Source organism: Pleurodeles waltl, chromosome 7 (assembly GCF_031143425.1).
Source record: "Pleurodeles waltl isolate 20211129_DDA chromosome 7, aPleWal1.hap1.20221129, whole genome shotgun sequence".
Taxonomy (NCBI): domain Eukaryota; kingdom Metazoa; phylum Chordata; class Amphibia; order Caudata; family Salamandridae; genus Pleurodeles; species Pleurodeles waltl.
This window is the reverse complement of record NC_090446.1, coordinates 475,429,901-475,444,066: the sequence shown is the minus strand read 5'-3', so window position 1 is coordinate 475,444,066 and position 14,166 is coordinate 475,429,901.

Below are 14,166 nucleotides of genomic sequence, written 5' to 3'. Positions count from 1 at the left end.
CGCAGGCACCAAAGAACTGCATCACCGGTACCCTGGGTCTCCTCTCAGCACGACGAGCGAGGTCCCTTGAATCCAGCAACTCTGTCCAAGTGACTCCCACAGTCCAGTGACTCTTCAGTCCAAGTTTGGTGGAGGTAAGTCCTTGCCTCCCCACGCCAGACTGCATTGCTGGGAACCGCGACTTTTGCAGCTACTCCGGCCTCTGTGCACTTCCGGTGGAAATACTTTGTGCACAGCCAAGCTTGGGTCCACGGCACTCTAACCTGCATTGCACGACCTCCTGAGTTGTCCTCCGGCGACGTGGGACTCCTTTGTGTGACTTCGGGTGAGTACCGTTTCACTCCTCTTTGTAGTGCCTGTTCTGGCACTTTTTGTGGGTGCTGCCTGCTTCTGAGAGGGCTCCTCATCCTGCTGGGCGCCCCCTCTTTCCGCTGACGCAATTGGCGACATTCTGGTCCCTCCTGGGCCACAGCAGCATCCAAAAACCCTAACCGCACGACTTGCAGGTAGCAAGGCTTGGTTGTGGTCTTTCTTCAGGAAAACACTTCTGCACAACTCTCCACGGCGTGGGGCATCCATCCTTCAAAGGGGAAGTCTCTAGCCCTTGTCGTTCCTGCAGAATCTTCAGCTTCTACTGTCCAGTAGCAGCTTCTTTGCACCCAAAGCTGGCATTTCCTGGGCATCTGCCCATCTCCGACTTGCTTGTGACTTTTGGACTTGGTCCCCTTGTTCCACAGGTACCCTCGTTTGGAAATCCATCATTGTTGCATTGCTGATTTGTGTCTTTACTGCAGAATTCCCCTATCACGACTTCTGTGCTCTTAGGGGAACTTTAGTGCACTTTGCACTCACTTTTCAGGGTCTTGGGGTGGGCTATTTTTGTAACCCTCACTGTTTTCTTACAGTCCCAGCGACCCTCTACAAGGTGACATAGGTTTGGGGTCCATTCGTGGTTCGCATTCCACTTTTTTAGTATATGGTTTGTGTTGCCCCTATCCCTATGTGTCCCCATTGCATCCCATTGTAACTATACATTGTTTGCACTGTTTTCTAATACTATACTGCATATTTTTGGTATTGTGTACATATATCTTGTGTATATTTGCTATCCTCATACTGAGGGTACTCACTGAGATACTTTGGCATATTGTCATAAAAATAAAGTACCTTTATTTTTAGTATATCTGTGTATTGTGTTTTCTTATGATATTGGGCATATGACACTAGTGGTACTGTAGGAGCTTCACTCGTCTCCTAGTTCAGCCTAAGCTGCTCTGCTAAGCTACCATTATCTATCAGCCTAAGCTGCTAGACACCCTATACACTAATAAGGGATAACTGGGCCTGGTGCAAGGTGTAAGTACCCCTTGGTACTCACTACAAGCCAGTCCAGCCTCCTACATTGGTTGTCCAGTGGTGGGATAAGTGCTTTGTAACTACTTACCACTTTTGTCATTGTACTTTTCATAAGAGAAAAATATACAAAACAAGTTCAGTGTATGTACACCTAACCAAAAAGTTTTGCATTTCCTCTTTTCACTTCTTTTCTAAGTGCTGAAAAGTACCTCTAAACTTTCTAAAAGTTCTTAAAAAGTTTTAAAAGTTTTTTTCTGTCTTTCCAAAAGTTCTGAAAAACTTTTTTCTCACTTTTTCTATCACTTAAACATTTTTTTTAAAATGTCTGGCACAGGCCAAACTGTTGATCCGTCCAAACTTGCTTATGATCACCTTAGCTGGAAAGGAGCGAGGAGTCTCTGCATTAAAAGAGGTTTAAGTGTAGGGAAGAATCCCCCTAGAGAACTGTTGGTAAATATGCTTGTTGAACAGGATAAGGCCAAATGTGGCACTTCTGTTGAAAAGTTAGCTGATGGTTCCCACTCTGATTCTGGGCACCCCTAGCAAAAGATGTGGGAGGGAAACTTCCAAGCCTGCCCCCTAGCATAGCTGGTACTGATGTAGAGTCACACCATACTGATAGTGTTGTCTCACATCACAGTAAGAGTATCCCTTCTCATCATAGTAGAAGTGCTGTTTCTGTTAGTCAAGCTATTAGGGTGCCATCTGTTAGGGCCAGGTCTCCTTCTGTTCAATCTCAGCATACTTCTGTCTCTAGACATGCCTCACCCACCCACCCTGATGACAGAGTGTTAGAAAGGGAGCTCAATAGATTGAGAGTGGAACAAACCAGACTGAAGCTCAAGAAGCAACAGCTGGATTTGGATAGGCAGTCCTTAGAAGTGGAAAGAGAAAGACAGAAATTGGGTTTAGAAACCCATGGTGGCAGCAGAAGTATTCCCCATAGTCATCCTGCAAAAGAGCATGATTCCAGGAATCTGCACAAGATAGTTCCCCTTAAAAAGAGGGGGATGACATTAACAAGTGGTTTGCTGCACTTGAGAGGGCCTGTGTTGTACAGGATGTCCCTCAAAGGCAGTGGGCTGCTATCCTATGGCTATCATTTAGTGGAAAGGGTAGGGATAGGCTCCTTACTGTGAAAGAAAGTGATGCCAATAATTTTGCAGTTCTTAAGAATGCACTCCTAGATGGTTATGGCTTAACCACTGAACAGTACAGGATGAAGTTCAGAGAAACCAAAAAGGAGTCTTCACAAGACTGGGTAGACTTTGTTGACCATTCAGTGAAGGCCTTGGAGGGGTGGTTACATGGCAGTAAAGTTACTGATTATGAAAGCCTGTATAACTTAATCCTGAGAGAGCATATACTTAATAACTGTGTGTCTGATTTGTTGCACCAGTACCTGGTGGACTCTGATCTGACCTCTCCCCAAGAATTGGGAAAGAAGGCAGACAAATGGGTCAGAACAAGGGTGAACAGAAAAGTTCATACAGGGGGTGACAAAGATGGCAACAAGAAGAAGGATGGTAAGTCTTCTGACAAGGGTGGGGACAAATCTAAAAATGAGTCTTCATCAGGCCCACAAAAACACACTGGTGGGGGTGGTGGGCCCAAATCCTCTTCCAATCAAAACAAAGAAAAGAAACCATGGTGCTATTTATGTAAAATAAAAGGCCATTGGACAACAGATCCCAGTTGTCCAAAGAAAAGCACCAAGCCTCCTACCACTACAACCCCTACTGCTACACCTAGTGTCCCTACTAATAGCAGTGGTGGTGGGAGCAAACCTACTAATAGCCAATCCAAGGGAGTAGCTGGGCTCACTTTTGGTAACTTAGTTGGGGTTGGTCTTGTTAGGGAGACCACAGAGGCTGTGTTAGTCTCTGAGGGGGCTATTGATTTAGCCACCTTAGTTGCTTGTCCCCTTAACATGGATAAGTACAAGCAACTACCCCTAATAAATGGTGCTGAGGTTCAGGCCTACAGGGACACAGGTGCCAGTGTTACAATGGTAATAGAGAAACTGGTCTACCCTGAACAACACCTACTTGGTCACCAGTACCAAGTAACCGATGCTCACAACAACACACTTAGCCACCCCATGGCTGTTGTAAATCTCAACTGGGGGGGGTTACTGGTCCAAAGAATGTTGTGGTTGCCTCAGATTTACCTGTAGACTGTCTACTTGGAAATGATTTAGAGACATCAGCTTGGTCAGATGTGGAGTTGGAGGCCCATGCAGCAATGCTGGGCATTCCAGGGCATATTTTTGCTTTGACAAGGGCTCAGGCCAAAAAGCAAAAAGGACAGGGTGACTTGGATCCTGGAAGAATGGACCAAGTGCTCCCTAAAGCTAGGGCTAGTAGAAGTAAAGCACTACCTACTATCCCTCCCTCTACAGTGGATTCTTCTTCTGAGGAAGAAGAATTTCCACCCTGTGCAGAACCTACACCAGAGGAGCTGGAAGCAGACACTGCTGAGCTTTTGGGTGAAGGGGGGCCTGCCAGGGAGGAGCTGAGTGTGGCACAGCAAACCTGTCCCACACTAGAGGGTCTAAGGCAGCAAGCTGTCAAACAAACAAATGGGGATGTCAGTGACTCTCACAGAGTTTACTGGGAGGACAATCTTCTGTACACTGAAGCAAGGGATCCAAAACCTGGAGCTGCCAGGAAATTGGTGATTCCTCAGGAGTACAGAAAGTTCCTCCTAACTCTAGCCCACGACATTCCCTTAGCTGGACATTTGGGGCAAATGAAAACTTGGGACAGGCTTGTTCCCTTGTTTCATTGGCCTAGAATGTCAGAGGACACAAAGGAATTTTGTAAGTCCTGTGAAACCTGTCAAGCCAGTGGCAAGACAGGTGGCACTCCAAAGGCACCCCTTATTCCACTGCCTGTGGTTGGGGTTCCCTTTGAAAGGGTAGGGGTTGACATAGTTGGCCCCCTTGACCCTCCTACTGCTTCAGGCAATAGGTTTATCTTGGTGGTAGTGGACCATGCCACCAGATATCCTGAAGCAACTCCTCTAAGGACCACTACAGCTCCTGCAGTGGCAAAGGCCCTCCTGGGAATCTTTTCCAGGGTGGGCTTCCCAAAAGAGGTGGTATCAGACAGGGGAAGCAATTTCATGTCTGCTTACTTAAAGGCCATGTGGAAGGAGTGTGGTGTTACATACAAGTTCACCACACCCTATCATCCACAAACAAATGGACTGGTGGAGAGATTTAACAAAACTCTCAAAGGCATGATTATGGGACTCCCTGAAAAACTCCGCAGGAGATGGGATATCCTTTTACCATGCCTCCTTTTTGCTTACAGGGAGGTACCCCAGAAAGGAGTGGGCTTCAGACCCTTTGAACTCCTATTTGGGCACCCTGTGAGAGGTCCTCTAACACTTGTTAAGGAGGGTTGGGAACAACCTTTAAAAGCTCCAAAGCAAGACATAGTGGACTATGTACTTGGCCTCAGATCAAGGATGGCTGAGTACATGAAAAAGGCCAGTAAAAACCTTCCGGCCAGCCAAGAGCTCCAAAAGCAATGGCATGATCAGAAGGCTGTTTTGGTTCAGTACCAACCAGGGCAGAAAGTGTGGGTCTTGGAGCCTGTGGCCCCAAGAGCACTCCAAGATAAATGGAGTGGACCCCACACAATTGTTGAGAAAAAGGGTGAAGTCACCTACTTAGTTGACTTAGGCACTGCCAGGAGTCCCCTTAGGGTGCTCCATGTCAATCACCTGAAACCCTACTATGACAGGGCTGATCTCACCCTGCTCATGGCAACAGATGAGGGACAGGAAGAAGAGAGTGACCCTCTCCCTGATCTCTTCTCTTCCACAGAACAAGATGCTCTAGTGGAAGGGGTTGTACTGGCAGATTGTCTTACTGCTGAGCAGAAAGACCACTGCATAAATCTCCTGGGTCAGTTTTCTGAACTCTTCTCTACTGTGCCAGGCACCACTTCTTGGTGTGACCACACTATAGATACTGGAGACAGCCTGCCTGTCAAAAGTAAGATCTATAGGCAGCCTGACCATGTCAGAGACTGCATCAAACAAGAGGTGCAGAAAATGTTAGAACTGGGAGTGGTTGAGCACTCTGAAAGTCCATGGGCCTCTCCTGTGGTACTTGTACCAAAACCTCATTCCAAAGATGGAAAGAAGGAAATGCGGTTTTGTGTAGACTATAGAGGTCTCAACCAAGTAACCAAAACTGATGCTCACCCTATACCCAGGGCAGATGAGCTCATAGATACACTGGCATCTGCCAAGTATCTAAGCACTTTGGACTTGACTGCAGGGTATTGGCAGATCAAATTATCAGAAGATGCAAAAGCATAAACTGCATTTTCAACCATTGGAGGCCATTACCAATTCACAGTAATGCCTTTTGGACTGAAAAATGCACCTGCCACTTTTCAAAGGTTGGTGAACACAGTCCTGCAAGGGCTGGAAGCTTTTAGTGCAGCATATCTAGATGATATAGCTGTCTTTAGCTCCAGCTGAGATGATCACCTGGTCCACATATGGAAAGTTTTAGAGGCCCTGCAAAAGGCAGGCCTCACTATCAAGGCTTCAAAGTGCCAGATAGGGCAGGGGAAGGTGGTTTATCTGGGACACCTGGTAGGTGGAGAACAGATTGCACCACTGCAGGGGAAAATCCAAACTATTATAGATTGGGTTCCCCCTACCACTCAGACTCAGGTGAGAGCCTTTTTAGGCCTCACTGGGTAATATAGGAGGTTCATAAAGAACTATGGCTCCATTGCAGCCCCTCTTAATGACCTCACTTCAAAGAAAATGCCTAAGAAGGTATTGTGGACAGCTAGCTGTCAGAAAGCTTTTGAGGAGCTGAAGCAGGCCATGTGCTCTGCACCTGTCCTAAAAAGCCCCTGTTACTCCAGGAAATTCATTGTCCAAACTGATGCATCTGAATTAGGGGTAGGGGCAGTCCTTTCACAACTTAATTCTGAGGGCCAGGATCAACCTGTTGCTTTTATCAGCAGGAGGTTGACCCCTAGAGAAAAGCGTTGGTCTGCCATAGAGAGGGAGGCCTTTGCTGTGGCCTGGGCACTGAAGAAGTTGAGGCCATACCTGTTTGGCACTCACTTCATTGTTCAGACAGACCTCAAACCTCTACTTTGGCTAAAACAAATGAAAGGTGAAAATCCTAAATTGTTGAGGTGGTCTATATCCCTACAGGGAATGGACTATACAGTGGAAAATAGACCTGGGAGTACCCACTCCAATGCAGATGGACTCTCCAGATATTTCCACTTAGACAATGAAGACTCATCAGGTCATGGCTAGTCTTACTGTCCTTCGTTTGGGGGGGGGGGGGTTGTGTAGGAAAGTACCATCTTGCCTGGCATGTTACCCCCATATTTCACTGTATATATATTGTTTTAGTTGTATGTGTCACTGGGACCCTGCCAGCCAGGGCCCCAGTGCTCATAAGTGTGCCCTGTATGTGTTACCTGTGTTATGACTAACTGTCTCACTTAGGCTCTGCTAATCAGAACCTCAGTGGTTATGCTCTCTCATTTCTTTCAAATTGTCACTAACAGTCTAGTGACCAATTTACCAATTTACATTGGCATACTGGAACACCCTTATAATTCCCTAGTATATGGTACTGAGGTACCCAGGGTATTGGGGTTCCAGGAGATCCCTATGGGCTGCAGCATTTCTTTTGCCACCCATAGGGAGCTCTGACAATTCTTACACAGGCCTGCCACTGCAGCCTGAGTGAAATAACATCCACGTTATTCCACAGCCATTTTACACTGCACTTAAGTAACTTATAAGTCACCTATATGTCTAACCTTTACCTGGTAAAGGTTGGGTGCTAAGTTACTTAGTGTGTGGACACCCTGGCACTAGCCAAGGTGCCCCCACATTGTTCAGGGCCAATTCCCCAGACTTTGTGAGTGCGGGGACACCATTACACGCGTGCACTACATATAGGTCACTACGTATGTGTAGCTTCACAATGGTAACTCCGAATATGGCCATGTAACATGTCTAAGATCATGGAATTGCCCCCTCTATGCCATCCTGGCATTGTTGGTACAATCCCATGATCCCACGGGTCTGTACTGCCAAACTGCCTTTTCAGGGGTTTCACTGCAGCTGCTGCTGCTGCCAACCCCTCAAACAGGTTTCTGCCCTCCTGGGGTCCAGCCAGGCTTGGCCCAGGAAGGCAGAACAAAGGACTTCATCAGAGAGAGGGTGTTACACCCTCTCCCTTTGGAAAATGGTGTGAAGGCAGGGGAGGAGTAGCCTCCCCCAGCCTCTGGAAATGCTTTCATGGGCACACATGGTGCCCATTTCTGCATAAGCCAGTCTACACCGGTTCAGGGACCCCTCAGCTCTGCTCCGGCGCGAAACTGGACAAAGGATAGGGGAGTGACCACTCCCCTGACCTGCACCTCCCCTGGGAGGTGCCCAGAGCTCCTCCAGTGTGCTCCAGACCTCTGCCATCTTGGAAACAGAGGTGCTGCTGGCACACTGGACTGCTCTGAGTGGCCAGGGCCAGCAGGTGACGTCAGAGACTCCTTCTGATAGGCTCCTTCAGGTGTTGCTAGCCTATCTTCTCTCCTAAGTAGCCAAACCCTCTTTTCTGGCTATTTAGGGTCTCTGCTTTGGGGATTTCCTTAGATAACGAATGCAAGAGCTCATCAGAGTTCCTCTGCATCTCTCTCTTCACCTTCTGCCAAGGAATCGACTGCTGACCGCGCTGGAAGCCTGCAAAACTGCAACAAAGTAGCGAAGACGACTACTGCAACTCTGTAACGCTGATCCTGCCGCCTTCTCGACTGTTTTCCTGGTGGTGCATGCTGTGGGGGTAGTCTGCCTCCTCTTTGCACTAGAAGCTCAGAAGAAATCTCCCGTGGGTCGACGGAATCTTCCCCCTGCAACCGCAGGCACCAAAGAACTGCATCACCGGTACCCTGGGTCTCCTCTCAGCACGACGAGCGAGGTCCCTTGAATCCAGTAACTCTGTCCAAGTTACTCCCACAGTCCAGTGACTCTTCAGTCCAAGTTTGGTGGAGGTAAGTCCTTGCCTCCCCACGCCAGACTGCATTGCTGGGAACCGCGACTTTTGCAGCTACTCCGGCCTCTGTGCACTTCCGGCGGAAATCCTTTGTGCACAGCCAAGCTTGGGTCCACGGCACTCTAACCTGCATTGCACGACCTCCTGAGTTGTCCTCCGGCGACGTGGGACTCCTTTGTGTGACTTCGGGTGAGTACCATTTCACTCCTCTTTGTAGTGCCTGTTCTGGCACTTCTGCGGATGCTGCCTGCTTCTGAGAGGGCTCCTCGTCCTGCTGGGCGCCCCCTCTGTCCCCTGACGCAATTAGCGATATCCTGGTCCCTCCTGGGCCACAGCAGCATCCAAAAACCCTTACCGCACAACTTTAAGCTAGCAAGGCTTGTTTGCGGTCTTTCTTCAGGAAAACACTTCTGCACGACTCTCCACGGCGTGGGACATCCATCCTCCAAAGGGGAAGTCTCTAGCACTTGTTGTTCCTACAGAATCTTCAGCTTCTACTGTCCAGTAGCAGCTTCTTTGCACCCACAGCTGGAATTTCCTGGGCATCTGCCCATCTCCGACTTGCTTGTGACTTTTGGACTTGGTCCCATTGTTCCACAGGTACCCTCGTTTGGAAATCCATTGTTGTTGCATTGCTGGTTTGTGTCTTTCCTACAGAATTCCCCTATCACGACTTCTGTGCTCTTTGGGGAACGTTAGTGCACTTTGCACTCACTTTTCAGGGTTTTGGGGTGGGCTATTTTTCTAACCTTCACTGTTTTCTTACAGTCCCAGTGACCCTCTACAAGGTCACATAGGTTTGGGGTCCATTCGTGGTTCGCATTCCACTTTTGGAGTATATGGTTTGTGTTGCCCCTATCCCTGTATGTCCCCATTACATCCTATTGTAACTATACATTGTTTGCACTGTTTTCTAATACTATACTGCATATTTTTGGTATTGTGTACATATATCTTGTGTATATTTGCTATCCTCATACTGAGGGTACTCACTGAGATACTTTGGCATATTGTCATAAAAATAAAGTACCTTTATTTTTAGTATATCTGTGTATTGTGTTTTCTCATGATATTGGGCATATGACACTAGTGGTACTGTAGGAGCTTCACTCGTCTCCTAGTTCAGCCTAAGCTGCTCTGCTAAGCTACCATTATCTATCAGCCTAAGCTGCTAGACACCCTATACACTAATAAGGGATAACTGGGCCTGGTGCAAGGTGTAAGCACCCCTTGGTACTCACTACAAGCCAGTCCAGCCTCCTACACGGTGTGTCATCTTTTTTATGATTTCTGGTGAGAAGCTGTCTGAGTTGCCTAACTCGCACAGGAGTTGGGTTCTGTGCACTGCTGTATTATCTATCGCACATTTAGCCTGCATACAACTGTTACTATTTCTTGATTGTGTCTTTTTTCTCAGTGTTGCCTTTTGCTTTTCTGCACTTGCTGGCTGAATGAGAGCCCCCACAGATACTGCAGGAGTGTCTGGATTTGCATGCTTGACCTCTTTGCATTCACCTTCCTCGTATTTCCAACAGGCTGTTGTTTGGTTCTTTGCAGCCCTCCCTCTCGAGTAAGGTTTGTTTTTACTACTCTGGGGGGTATCACTCATGCTTCCCTCTATTCCCATGGGCCCAAAATGCAGGTTCAGGTTTGCTCGTCCCTTCACATGCTGCAACCATGTTATGGTTACAGCCAGCAACAGGTTGATGATCCCAATCTATGATGGGCCATGTCTGCATCTTCTCTCTAATGCCTTCATTGTATTTAACCAAGCTTTGCCCGAATAATTGTGCTATGCGTCATGAGTCATAGAGGAAGAGTGCAACTGCGCTATAGGGGAACTTTGCAACAAAAATGCAGGCTAGTGTTCTAAATGCATGTAGCCAAATGTCTATGAACCTCTCTATTCTGGGTTTGCACTTCTCCCTCCTATCCTTATCTTTCTTGCCATGTGCAACAAGATCTAGACTGTCCACTTGCCGTTGCAGTTGTTGACCTACCATTGTTCACAGTGCAGCACCACCAGTTTCCTGTCTACGATGCTTCTCCGGTGGTTATTCCAGCTGCTCCCACCCAGTGCTTCCTCACGGTGGATACTTCCTTCTTCGGGTGCAAAATTCTTGAAGCTTTGGCTCCACTAACATGGTGTCTGCTGGCCATTCGGGATACCATGAGAACTCAAAACTAGGCGGCGATGATGATCATGATAACCCTGGCTGTCTGATGCTGCTCCCACCTTTTGGCTGCGTTGTGGCCATGCCCCTCACTTCCCATGGCGCATTTCTAATCACGCCGGACAATGCTGTGTATGCATTTGTACCGGCCTTTTTGCTACCCGCTTCTGAAACTCAGCCATTCTCAGGAACTGTTAGCTTTGGTACCCTCCAGGGTCCGCCTTCCCTGCCTGTGCTTCCTTCTCTTGCAGATTTCTGCCCTTGGCTCCAAAGCTTGGGACCTCCTCCGCTGTGAAAATGACAGTCCCTCTGCAAATCTATTAATTCCTGGTACATGACTCACCTTGAACACAATACTGTACTGGAAGCATTCTAGAAGAAACAATCATTGGCAAAAACCAATATTTATCGCCTATGCAAGATTTATTGGTTTTGTTAATGTTTCTTTTAGTAACATTGTTCAGCAGTGCAGCTGTCCTGTCATTCTATAGTATAGTATGGGATAGCCTGTCATTGTTAAGTATAGTATGGAAAGTCATTGTATAGTTTGGTATGTTTGGCCTATCATTGTATAATATGGTCTATCATTGTATACTATTGTACATGTAGTCTGTCATTTTATAGTATGGTATGGCTTGTCATTGTATAGCATGGTATGGTGTGGTATGGTATGGTATAGTATGGTGTGATATTGCCAGTCATTGTATATTATAATCTGGTCCGGTTTGTCATTGTATAGTATTGTACGGCCTTTTGTTGTATAGTATGGTATGGTGTGTCATTGTATAATATGGTATGACCTCTCATTGTATAGTATGTCATTATATAGTGCGGTATGACATGGCCTGTGTTTGTATAGTAAGGTATAGAATGGTTTGTCATTGTATAATTCAGTATGGTATGGTACTGTATGGTATGGCCTATCATTGTATAATACGGTATGGTATAGCCTATCGTTAAGTAAGGTATGCGCTTTGTGATTGTAAAGTATGGTATGATATATTATTTTATAGTATGGCCTGTCATTGATTAGTGTAGAATGGTATTGTATGGCATGTCATTGGGTAGTATGATATTGTAAGGTATGGTATGGACTGCTAGTGTATAGTATGGTATCGTACAGCCTGTCATGGCATGGTATGATACTGCCTCTCATAGCATCGCATGGTATGTTATGATATGGTAATAGTGATATTTTCACACAAGAATACTCTGTCCAACCCTTAATCGTGCAAACATAAATCAATTTAAAGCACACCATGCTTTTGCTTAAAACATTTTATTCATGCCCGGTCATGCTAAAGATATCCTACAAATCAAGAAACACGAGCCACAAAAGCACTTTGGTATACACTAAATGGATGATTACATAATAGAGATGGCGTGAAGATTTCCAAATCGTTGTTAAAGCAACACTAAGGCTTAGATTTGCCAGATTCCAACGCAGCTCAGCAGCCAATAAATCTGCATTGCGTGAGAAGGAAAGCGCCATAGTTACAGAAATATTGCTCTCTCCTCCCCTCTCCCTAATGCTGGTGCTGATTTTAGCTTCAGAGTGCCACGCACATTCCTTAGCGTAGGCTTTGTACTGGAAGGGTATGCTTACAGTACAAAATACTGTGCGTAGACATACTTTAAAACTTTTCCCATTTTGTATGTGAGCTGCACAGTGCAGCACATAAGCAAAGTTGGAAAAGAAAGGAGAAATGAAAACATTTATTCTTTTAATGCCTGCTTCTCAATAGTGGTCAGGGTTTAGCATCAAAAAGCATAGGTGGTTGCATGGGATCACCAATGTACCACCCATGTAATGCCCCCTTGGCACTATGCATCGCAAAGCAGTTTTTTGCACTGCTTTGCGTTACCTTTAGGGAACTTTCCAGCATGTTACAAGTTTTGCACAGGGAAGTAAACAGGTAAAAAAGATTTTGCATTGATTTGCGTCACTTTTGTAACACAAACACTGCGTAAAATCTTAGTAAATATACCCATAACAGTCTGTGGCCTGCTAGTGCACATCCATAGCAAGACCTTTTTTGAAAGACTTGCATGGTATTTTAACAATCATGATGTCATGCTGCTTTAAATTTGGTGTTCTGACAAAAGCAATGTGCTGCCAAAATATACATATATTACATTGAAGAGAGGCAATAAAACTTCAGCAGGAGGTTTTATTACAATTTTGATGTTATGCTGCACCAAAGGGTAGAAGAGGAAAGGGTGAAAAGTAAAAGAGAAAAACATGAAAATATGAAACAAGCTGTGATGTGGCAGCACGCAGAAAACCCTGGGGGAAGACAATCTAAAACAAGCATTTGCAATGCAATGGGTCTCGCGTTTGCTCAAGTTAGAGCTATTAGCTTTGTAAATTCCTAACGACTTTTCTTGTCACATAAATTGTAAATTAAAAGTTAAAGAGTTAACATAAGCAACCCGATTCAAAGTGCCACTGCCGCCATGAGCATGTGTGCGAAGGAGAGACACAAAGGGAAAATTAAGTTTGCTCACAGTCAAACGTGTCGGCAAAAGTGCAATTATCCATGTAAAAAGGTCGATGGCCAAGGCGGTAACTAAACTGCCTCAAGGAGGGGACAAACGTAAAGCATTTACCAATGATAACAAACGATTTTTGACAGGCAAGCCCACAAACGAGTGATAGTGATGGGTGTGCATTGGGCATGGTTAAAATCCCACAGATGGATTACAACAGGCCAGAGCTCATGCACCCTTGACCTAAACACATTGTAATAACAGTCTTGTTATTGTACTACTTCATCTATCTCCTCCAGAGAAAAGCTCCATGCTGCCAAAATGTACATCTTTCAAATTACTGAGAGGCAACAAAGCAGCTATTTTTTGATAAAATGTACACATTAAATTACGGGATGAAGCACTGTAGGAGCAGCCAAGCAAGCAAAATAATCGCTTTACAATATGATGTTACTTTCACGCTACAAAGCTCTGTCCAACCCGTAAACATGCAAACATAAACAAATTTAAAACACACCTTGGTTATTGTCTAAACATTTTATTCATGCCGAAGGTGTCCTATAAATCAGGAAACAGAAATCACAAAAGCACTTTGTTACAAACTAAACAAGTGATTACTTAATAGAAAACACGGGAAAGGAGTGGGTGAAAGCAAACTAAAAACATATACACTCTCAAAATATAGACTGGGACACATATCACAAATGGCAAAAGGACAGTCCCAAAAGAAAGAAAGCATTACTTGGTCCATGCTCCATGGAAAACAGAAACACATGAACAGAAGTGAAGTCAGCACATGATGACCTAACAGGAGCCAGCAAATATGGGTGACAATGAAGCCAACGAACGGTAAGCAAAGGGCAGCCTCCAACCCTGCATTACGCTAACAAAATGTCTCGCAAGCGACATAACATGGGCTGTGTTAGGCGAGACCTTAAAAGTATAACAGCGACAGAGCCCTAAAACCCTTAACCTAATGCTGTTTACAGTGTCTACCATTGGCATATTATCCACATTGAAGTGATCCTTCTTGTTCGTAAAATGCCTGTCCCATAGCTCCAGAGCCATCAGCAAAGGAAAGAATTCTTGGAAGAC